This window comes from Macrobrachium rosenbergii, chromosome 49, assembly GCF_040412425.1.
Source record: "Macrobrachium rosenbergii isolate ZJJX-2024 chromosome 49, ASM4041242v1, whole genome shotgun sequence".
Taxonomy (NCBI): Eukaryota; Metazoa; Arthropoda; class Malacostraca; order Decapoda; family Palaemonidae; genus Macrobrachium; species Macrobrachium rosenbergii.
In genome coordinates this window covers 30,811,106-30,822,261 of record NC_089789.1, presented here as the reverse complement: position 1 = coordinate 30,822,261, position 11,156 = coordinate 30,811,106, and the positions used below count along the sequence as shown (strand labels likewise).

General features: G+C 37.1%; 1 long non-coding RNA gene across 2 annotated transcripts in view; it reads left to right on the top strand.

Moving 5' to 3' along the window:
• LOC136832236 (uncharacterized) overlaps nt 1-11,156 on the top strand; it is a 110,193-nt gene that overhangs the window by 13,901 nt on the left and 85,136 nt on the right. Inside the window, exon 2 of one of the 2 annotated variants that reach the window (XR_010851130.1) lies at nt 4,136-4,318. This is a non-coding gene — a long non-coding RNA (uncharacterized lncRNA). Of the gene's footprint in view, nt 1-4,135; nt 4,319-11,156 lie in introns of those variants that run through there. The other variant, XR_010851131.1, reaches the window with a different exon arrangement.

The following is an 11,156-nucleotide window of genomic DNA, read 5'->3' as shown; positions in this document are numbered from 1 at the left end:
GTGAGTTATAAAGAAGCAAAAACTGAATAAGGAAGATAAAAATACAATAGAAAAGCAACAACTTGGAAGTGAATGTTAGAATTATATATATATATATATATATATATATATATATATATATATATATATATATATATATATATATGTATGTAAATGTATTTGTTATATTTTCATAGCTATACATGAAAAATAAGAGAATAATGGGGAGACATATGAGCTTCATAATTAGGCCCGACAAGAATGAAGGCTTGAATAACAAAACAAAACAAAATTTTTTTTTAAAGTAAATGACTAAGATCATTATAAATGAAATATTCTTTTATTTAATGTAAGCAAGGAACTGTGAAAGTATTTTTATTTACAGTGTGTTGATGTTTGTTACGCAGACATCTGTAAAACACAGCCTTTGCTGGGTGACTGTACAGTAGATGCTTACATATTTTTTACAGCTCTGGACGGGAATAAGGGTTGCAGAGTAGGTATGGCAAAAGAGGGTTTGGGAAAGCTTAAGTTTTTTCAGGGGGGCGGGCCGGGATGAGGGAAATATGCCGTGGAGAGAAACGGCAAATGAAGGAAAATGAAATAAGAGAAACCCCCTTGCTAAGGCACGGTTTGGGCTGCTGTTGCATACCAGTAACTGTTCATTATCTTGAGCGGTCGAAGGTGTGACATTCTCCGTTTCCTGTGTTTTACCAGACCTTTACAGCCTTTCTTCCTGGAAGAGGATGGTCCATAGCTTCTTCCTTGCTGTCCTACCCTCCTTTTCTTCACCCCTGCTCTCAGACCAGCGCGCGTTGGGGTAAGAGGTCTTGGTCACCTTTTTCACTAATCTATGCATAAAGAAAGTAGCATTACCTCATCTTGACTGAATATGTCTGGCGTAAATGACAATTTTTCGTTTTAGGAATGAAACGGAAAAGAAGAAGGAATAAGCCGTTTACCTTGTACTGGTTCGTTTATGACAGTGCAAGAAGCTTATACAGATTTCTGTCACGTTCAGTACCACAAGTTTTTTTTTATTTTCAGAATTTTTGTTCCTGCTGTGACCCGATTGTGGAATAATCTTCGCATGCGGATATTCAATCGTTGGAGTTTCAGAAGTTCAAACCTAGGTCTCATTTCGTATTTTTAATTGTTTTCATCTCTTTGTTTTTGTTATCTCTATTCCATAGATTTTTTTTTTACTTCATTTCTTTTTCGTACTGAAATGCTTACCTTATTGGAGCCTTTGTCCTGGTAGCTTACTGCTTTTCCAACTAGGGTTGTATAATAATAATAATAATAATAATAATAATAATAATAATAATAATAATAATAATAATAATAATAATAATAATAATAATAATAATAATAATATGTGTAAACTGATGTCGTAACGAAAAACAATAATTCACTGAGTTCATTATTTCACTTAATTATGTTAGCTGAATAGTGAGGGATAGGTACATGGCAGAGAGAGAGAGAGAGAGAGAGAGAGAGAGAGAGAGAGAGAGAGAGAGAGAGAGAGAGAGAGAGAGAGAATAACGGATGTAATCGACTCCCTTCCTGAAAGAATATTTTGCGGAAAACCTTGCTTATAAAGATGAATAACCGTGACAGGGCTTGGTCATACACACATTGTACACTCACAAATATACCTAATGTAAGTTATTCTGTGTCTTGTTTTCTGACAGAAAAGCTATTCTAAGTCTTTTCTGACATAATAAGTTCTGTCTCTTGTTTGATGACAAAAAGTTATTCTGAGTTGTTTCTGACAAGAAATGATTTTGTCTTGTTTCCTGACAAAAAACGTTATTCTGTCTTGTTTGGTGACAAAAAGTTATTCTGAGTCTTGTTTTCTGACAAAAAATGATTGTGTCTTGTTTACTGACAAAAAAGTTATTCTGTCATGTTTTCTGATAAAAAGTTATTCTGTGTCCTGTTGTCTGAAGAAAAATTATTATTAATATTTTTTTTTACAAAAAGTCATTCTGTCTTGTTTTCTGACAAAAAAGTCGCTTTGTCTTGTTTTCTGACTAAAAAGTTATTGTGTCTTGTTTTCTGACAAAAAAGTTATTCTTTGTCGTGTTTTCTGACAAAAAGCTATTCTGTGTCTTGTTTTCAGACACACACACGCACACACTCTATTCCAAACCTGCCATTTATGTTGGGCACATTGGTATTGAATTAGCCTACAGTATACCCATCGCCAAGGAACGACGACGAGCATCGGAATCTTGTGTCTGTTTTCCATGACAGCTATGTCCTTGGTTTCACGACGAAGGTGAACACGGATGAACGTCTCCCTTCCTCGATGTTCTTGTACGAGAAGAGTAAAGGCACTTTATGATCTTTGCAACTTCGAGTCCGCTAATATCAAAGGATACCGGAATGCTAAAGGAATAGAGTGCATTAAGTCTTGCAAACGTCTGGTAGTGCCCGGTTGTTGTGGTGCCAGTTTTAAGAGACATAAATCAGTCAATCAATGGTCGTACCGGGCAACGTGAACAGAGCAACCATCCATTGTAGTAGCTTGAAATCCGTCAAAAAAGGAACTAGACTACTGAAAGTCTCGAAGTCTCCATTCACCAATGTACACGAAGAACTGGGTATCTTCTCTGTTGGCTGGTTAAGAGTCCGGAGGTTCATATCAAGTCCCCTACTCCCTTTACATCTTGTCACACTTACAGGCCGCCTTAGTTCAAGGGCCTGTGCTAGCATAATGCCGGCTAAATCTAAACCAACCAACGAACAAACAATTTGGTGGCAAGAAGAGTGATGTCATTGAAAGATGGCGACATTTCATGCTGATAATGAGGACCATCAAGAAACAGTCGTAGTTTAACACAGAATTTCATACGGCACGGCCCCGTGGGAAGACTCAAGGGGAAGACCCAAGGGGAAGACCCAAAGGCATTAAAAGGTTTCAGTTGGAGCGGCCGGTTTCGTAACCTCTGAGAATGTGTCGCTCTGAATCTTGAGTTGTCCTAACCTGGTGTCGTACCTGGCCGTGAAGAAGGAATGGCACTGTTTCACCTAGAGAGAAGGAACAGACAACCTACGTCATATTTAGATCAATGGCGTATTACTGCCCCTTGCGAACTAACCCAGAGGTGGTACTTGCCGGAACTACCGAACATCAAGAATTGGAGAGTTGCAACTGTCCGCCGTCATCTGTCCTACTTTTTCAATCAAAATCTTACCACACATCTTCCCTGGTACTCCGTGAGGGGTAATGCCGTCAGTGCACCTCACGCAGTGCTCTGTAGGCATCACTAAATTTTGTTTACAACGTCTTTTTTCACTGTTTTAATTTTTACGTAGCTGATAGTGTCCCAGTGCTTGGCTTGATAGCCGAAATTTCATAGCTCATCATAAATCACTTTCCCTGGTACCTTGAGTAATGCAAGATCCCAATAATTTAAAACTGCTTTTTCATTTGGAAACTGTGAATCCTTCAAACCAGCCTCATATTTTGACCTACCACACCAAAGAAAAATCAAGTTGGCGTCTTCCAACTGCTTATAATTTGAGACACTCCAGTTTCCCTACAAATGTCCAGTGGTTAACGCCAAGTTTTTAGTGTATGTACATTTGAAGCTGATTTATATTACTTTTCGATGGAGAGATTACATATGATTTATTGCTCTTCTTAATGTAAAGTTAACGTTATATATTTTCGTATTTTCTCATCTTATTTGTAAGCATTTATTGGATTTGGTTATCGTAAGATATAGTTAGTTTTCGTATTTAATTTAGTAATTTTTATAAGCAATTTTTTTTTATATCCAGTTCATGTGAGGCATGCTTTTTACTCTCTTCTACTTAATTAGATATTCCTTAGCCTTTGTTGTCTGCCATTTATTGTAGGAATTTTATTCCTACATTTTTCTTAAAAATGTATAACTTGATTTATTTTTAGGCATGGCAGTTTTATTGTTTCATGAGATTATATTTTTAGGGATGGCAGTTTTATTGTTACCTGAGATTATATTGGTAGGTATGGCAGTTTTATCTTTTCTTGAGTTTATATTTATAGGTATGGCAGTTTTGTCGTGTCATGGGATTATATTTTTAGGTATGGCAGTTTTGTCGTGTCATGGGATTAAGTGCTCAAGAGAGACTGAAAATGAAAACCGTCGTATCCCATCCTCAGGCAAAGCCCTTCGCCCTCTGCGACCAATACTACCAAGACTACGTCGGGTGTGAACTGAGCGCATCGACGAAGCCTCGCTGCTAAGACCTCCACAAGTGACGTACGAACGAGGTGACAACCTCGCCATGAAGGTGACTCCGGAGAAGGTGGCGCGACCTTGAACTGCGGAGGTTAACGGGGAAGGTGAGTACGCTGCTGTAGGGGGTTGTTTGGCGTCTTTACGTCATTAGAGGCGTTGCCTGTTTTTATCAGTATCTCCACAGTCGTGGGAATTATTGTTATTGCTTATTATTCCCCACAATCTTGTGGAGTTATTGCGTATTATTCCTACTCTTAGTCGTATCCGGATTAGGTAGACCTCAAGTCATTCTGGCAATTTCTAACATGGTGTTTTGGAACTGGTCACATAGACTACTACCTATGTTATTGTATCACCCGTTTCCCGGTTTGGTATTGTTATTATTATTTCATATTACATAATTATAAACGCGCCAAGCAAGCCTGTTGTTTTCATTCAGGTTATATATATGTTCAATAATGCGTGTATGCTTTGGAAATTGGTCTCACAGGTCACCATCTTTGAACCGGATAGCGAAATCGAAATCTTGCTCGTCGTGTGAAAGCAGTAATTGTGCATCTTGTGTAGTTTTTGCTTTTGTTGCCCTGTCCGGGAGGGAATTTCATGAGATAAGTGTTTGAATATTCATTTAAATAATAAAGCAGACAGTACAGTGCCCAAAAGATAACCAACAACAACGTGACGTTGTGGCCGTATACTGGATACTACTGAATACTGATTTCTCTGGGACGGCCGACGGAAAAATCGTCATATATTGCAAGCCTCATCTAGATCCGCTGGCAAATAGAAATGAACCATGTCATACCAGATCATATTTGGATACAGCTGTGTCTGCCATGTGAAGTTGGTCGCAGGACACAAAATTTGTTTAGGCTTCCATAACTTTATAGGATATTAGTCAGTTTCTACTCAATTCGGCATGTGTGGAACCTTGTCTGAGGCAGAGTTGATAATGTAGAAAACTAGATTTATATTCATGTATCATGTAGACTTGTCACGTCAATCATATATATATATATATATATATATATATATATATATATATATATATATATATATATATATATATATATATATATATGTGTGTGTGTGTGTGTGTGTGTGTGTGTGTGATATAATGATATATATATATATATATATATATATATATATATATATATATATATATATATATATACATTGTGTGTTTACGTGTATATATATAGACCTATATATATATTTTTTTTTTCACATATTCACAAAAATTAAACTACATATTTCCTTTAACATCCACTTCACTCCGCGTCGGAAATAAAACCTAAGAGGAATTATAATTGTTAAGTGTTTCGTCACCTTAGAGATACGAGCTTCCGACAATAGTGAGAACCTCGTACTTCAGTGACGAGTATTTTTACCAATAAGCTGTCAAGGGAGGTATAAGTGGATACTGACTCTGCGTACATATGCTCGTCAAATGCAGGTTTTAGTTTTCTGGAAAAGAAAGCTATTGTGCCGGCTTTGTCTGTCCGTCCGAGCTTTATTCTCTCCGCACTTTTTCTGTCCGCCCCCAGATCTTAAAAACTATTCAGGCTAGAGGGCTGCAAATTGATATGTAGATCATCCACCCTCCAGTCATCAAACATACCATATTGCATCTCTCTAGCCTCAGTAGTTTTTATTTTATTTAAGGTTAAAGTTAGCCATTATCGTGTTTCTGGCAACTATGTAGGATAGGCCACCACCGGGCCGTGGTTAAAGTTTCATGGGCCGCGGCTCGTACAGCAATATACCGAGACCACCGAAAGGTAGATTTATTTTCGGTGACCTTAATTATGTGCTGTAGCGGCTCTACAAAAAAACTCGATTGAACCGAAAAAATCAGGCGCAATTTTTACTTGTTTGTATTAATAAGAATCAATATCCCCACGGTGACAGCCAATTGGTATGCTTGAAACACGTAGCTATTCATGATTTTTTTTTTTTTATTACATCACTGTGACATTTTATATTTACAAACATGAAGCTTAAAATGTCGTTTAATATCCAGTTTGCTCTACCTCGGAAATTGCATCAAAGGGGAATTATAGTTGATAAGTGGTTCGTCATCTGGGAGACAAGTATTTATACCGTATATGTGCGACAGAGTTGGTATGAACTTATACCTCTCTGGACAGCCCAATGGTAAAAATACTCGTCACTGAAGTCCGACGTTCCCATTGTCGGGCGTTCGAATTTCTCAAGTCCGAAGTTCTCATTGTCGGGAGTTCGAATTTCTCAAGTCCGAAGTTCTCATTGTCGGGAGTTCGAATTTCTCAAGTCTGAGGTTCTCATTGTCGGGAGCTAGAATTTCTCAGGTGGCGACTCACTTATCAATTATAAGTCCCTTCGGTGTTATTTCTGAGGGAGAGCGAATTGGATATCAAACAACATTCTTAGCTTAGTGTTTGCGAATATAACAAGTAAAAACTGCCCCGAAGTTTCTTCGGCTCAGTCGAGTTTTCTGTACAGCCGCTACAGCATATAATCAAGGCCACCGAAAGTAGATCTATCTTTCGGTGGTCTCGGTATAATGCTGTATGAGCCGCGGCCCATGAAACTTTAACCACGGCCCGGTGGTGGCCTATCCCATATCGTTGCCAGAAGCACGATTATGGCTAACTTTAACCTTAAATAAAATAAAAAGTAATGAAGCTAGAGGGCTGCAATATGATATGTTTGATGATTGGAGGGTGGATGATCAACATACCAATTTGCAGCCCTCTAGCCTCAGTTCTTTTTAAGATCCGAGGGCGGACAGAAAAAGTGCGGACGGACAAACAAAGCCGGCGCAATAGTTTTCTTTTACAGAAAACTTAAAAACACTACGGTGATGTGATAAAAATTCATATATACATATATATATATATATATATATATATATATATATATATATATATATATATATATATATATATATATATATATATAATATATATATTTATATATATTTATTAAATTAAAGGCCCATAAACAATACTTTCATACCGCAACCATATATTCAGGACGCTTCTGTGCTTCTGTTCACCGGTAAAATACGGACAAATGATGTGGGACAAGTGTGTATATAAGGGTTATTGCGTGTCCGAAATATATGGTAGCAACGTGAAAATAGTGTTTTTATTGGCCATTTTATCTTCATAGTATACTGTTGGATTACAATAAAGACATCCATATATATATATATATATATATATATATATATATATATATATATATATATATATATATATTTGGAGCTGAGTGAACTACCACTGCTCCACGAGAGAGAGAGAGAGAGAGAGAGAGAGAGAGAGAGAGAGAGAGAGAGAGAGAGAATCAATGTATCCGAGAGTAAAAACAAAGATAAGTAAACATACTAATCAAGAGACGTATTCGTATACGGGGATGAAAAAAAGTAACTTACAGTACTTCAAAATAATGAATTTTAGGTCTATATCAATCAAAGGAAACGACCAAGCTGGTATATACAAAGAGTGAATCAAGGCAGGTAGGTAGATAGGTAGCCAGAATTAATCGATAAGACGAGTTGATTCGATGCTAAAAAGAGACGCGAAAACAACCCATATTTTCAATCGGTTTCGTGAACTTCATCAAGGTAGATTCTCATTCCTCCCGTAAGAAAACTTGATCCGCTGGAAAAGCTTAACTACTACCGGATAGCTCAGTCTTCTGATTGGTCAAAGACACCTTATTGGTCCAGTCTTCGAACTTCAGGAAATGGTCACATAGAAGTCTGTGGGCACCGGTTTTATGACGTTTTTTGTCACCCCTTTTTTCACTAATCATCACCTTGAAGAGTTCCCAGGACGCGAGGAATGGCGTCACGGGGAAGTCCGCCCTGATTACTAGATCAGCCTTAGAAGTAACTGGTTATAGGGCAGGTTTAGAAAAAAAAAAATTCTTTAAACTCTTTTTATGGTGGTATTGCACCTTAATAACTACTGATGATGTCAGTTAGGACAAGGCCTTTAAGATTCGATAACTCTCTCTCTCTCTCTCTCTCTCTCTCTCTCTCTCTCTCTCTCTCTCTCTCTCTCTCAGGGTCATCAGTGCTACATTTAAAAGACTTTAACTTAACGACGGGAATGTCCCGTCTGAAGAAATGGATCTGTGTTCGGCGGCCGTTATGGGCATGCCCCCTTTGATGAGTGGGTCTGCCCCATTTTCCCTGGTGGACGATGCAATTACGACATATGTTTTGATAATAATAATAATAATAATAATAATAATAATAATAATTATTATTATTATTATTATTATTATTATTATTATTATGTTCCTGCATGGAAGGTACATTTGGAAAACTTAACAAAAAAAACCGGTAGCTGAAATTATGCACAATATAATAATAATAATAATAATAATAATAATAATAATAATAATAATAATAATAATAATAATAATAATGATAATAATTCCTGGAAGAGACCCCTTATTTAACCACTAATGCGATTATTTTTGTTTATTCCTCTGTACCTGAAAATTGTGGAATAACGTCCACGACGCCGGTTTTATAGGTCCTAGCAGTCGTCTCGGTTTTTCTTATTATTTGCTCTTCATCCGGGTTAGCTATGGGCGCTGGAAATTATCAGGTGTTCAAACAGTGCCTAAATGCGTTTTTTTTTTTTTTTTTTAGTTGGTGCTCACCAGTCTCGGTTCGCAGTTGTAATTGTTTTACTTCATTTGTTTTTGTTTATTTCTCATATATTTGGTTTGTTCTTCTTTTGTTTATTTTTCTATTTCTCTTATTTGGTTTGTTCTGTAGTTTATCCGTACTTAGTTGCATCCCCTGTTGGAGCTCATGGCCTTGTAGCGTCCTCCTTTTCCACCAAGGGTTTGCAGTTTGAATAATAATAATAATAATAATAATAATAATAATAATAATATGGAGCGTTGCAGACTACTTACTTGCCTCATGTAATGATCCCACCTCAGCCTGCACCGCCTTCGTCACGTTTAAACAAGTAACAGTTCATAAGGCAACGCTAAAACAACGGATAAATTCGTGATGGATTCTCAAAATGAAAATGCAGTCAGCAGTGATTAACTGTTTTTTTTATCAAGAAATGTTTTGTCAAGAAGAGGAAAAGGCTGTTAAAAGCACTAGTAAAATTCCTTTTCGAACACCATAAGCAAGACGACACACCATCCTTAGTTCCCTGTTCTGGCGTAATGGCGAATTTGTAACTATTTCTTGTTGGTTATCTTGATCGCGAGTTATTGCTTTTCGTCGTTGATTGTAAGATTTATGAATTCCAATTTTTGTCTTGTAGAATGCAGTTACTTATAACTTCATAATTAATATCCCAAAGATTCAGGAAAAAGGTCAGTAATGTCGGGAGTATTTTAAGCTCCTTATGCGATAAGGAAATTTAGATTTTATTTCTGATCTTTTCAGGTCGCGAATATTTTTACTGTTGGTTTTGTCTCAGCTGCGTGACATACAGTTTGCTTACGCTGATAACCTTTTATGGCTTAACACATCATGTACGTATTTATTTCACATTCAAGGTTAGTATTGACAGTTCCTCGTTGGGGGGTATCGCTGCCAGTGCACCGCATACTTGAGGTTCTTTGCAATGTCCCTTCGGCCCCTAGCTGCAACCCCTTCCATTCCTTTTTACTGTACCTCCGTTCATATTCATTTTTTTCCATCTTACTTTCCACCCTCTGTAACAGTTGGTTGAAAGAGTTATTGCGAGATTTTCCTCCTGGTGCACCTTTATAACCTTTCTAGTCTCAATTTCCTTTTCAGCGCGGAATGAAATCGTGGGCCCCAGTGCTCGGCCTTTGGCCTAATATTTATATTCCAGTATTGGCAGATGGAATCGACTTACACTTTGTAATTCGAGCAAAGGAGGAACACCCTTCTTTCAAATGCCATAAGAATATAACTTCCTTATTTCATGCTGAAATAAGGAAGCTACATTCTTGAAAAATAAGAAAACAGGTTTTTTTTTTCTAAATCGTGCCTAAGTTCGTTGGTTTTATCATCTGGAATTCAGTGTTTTCGAGTTGTCCGGAGTTTATTTAAAAGTGACCTTGGTGCCGTAAATGTTTACATTGGAATTGTAAAAAATTAAAATCATAGAACGAAATTTTATGAAACAGTTTCAACAGAAAGAGAAAGAGAGGGAGAGACATGGTTTTGGTAGTTAAACTAAGCTATCTTTATGCCAGCACAAACCTTAGCTTTGAGGCAGTCCAGAGAGAGAGAGAGAGAAAGAGAGAGACTTGGTTTTTGTAGTTAAACTAAGCTGTCTTTATGCCAGCACAAAGTTTAGCTTTGGAGCAGTCCATCGAGAGAGAGAGAGAGAGAGAGAGAGAGAGAGAGAGAGAGAGAGAGAGAGAGAATATATCTCCTTACGGTGAACCGACTAGTACTACCCCAGATATTCCCCAGAAAACTACCCAAACATTGTATCTGCTTGGCATTTCCTCTTGTCATTATCTGCTGCAGTTTCCTTTGGGGTTGCTTCCAGAAAAATCCCTTGGATTTTCAACATTGGAATACGTACGCTACGCAAGGGGTAGTTAACTGTGGTGGTCTGCAGTCTACAGCCCCCATCCCGAAACAGTGAGCCCCTAAAAACTACCTCCCTCTGGAGCTACCTCCTCTTAAGGGAAAAGAAGTGGAGAAAACACACACACACACACACACACACACACACACACACACACACACACACACACATAGCGTTTCCTGAAAAATCCAGTTTCAGTAGGCAGCGATTTCATTACCTGGTTGCTAATCAATTCTGGTGGTTGCTGCCTAAGAATAGGAGGAGATACACACATATACAACATATATATATATATATATATATATATATATATATATATATATATATATATATATATATATATAGTTATAATATAAATATATATATATAGTTAATATATAATTATATATATATATGTATA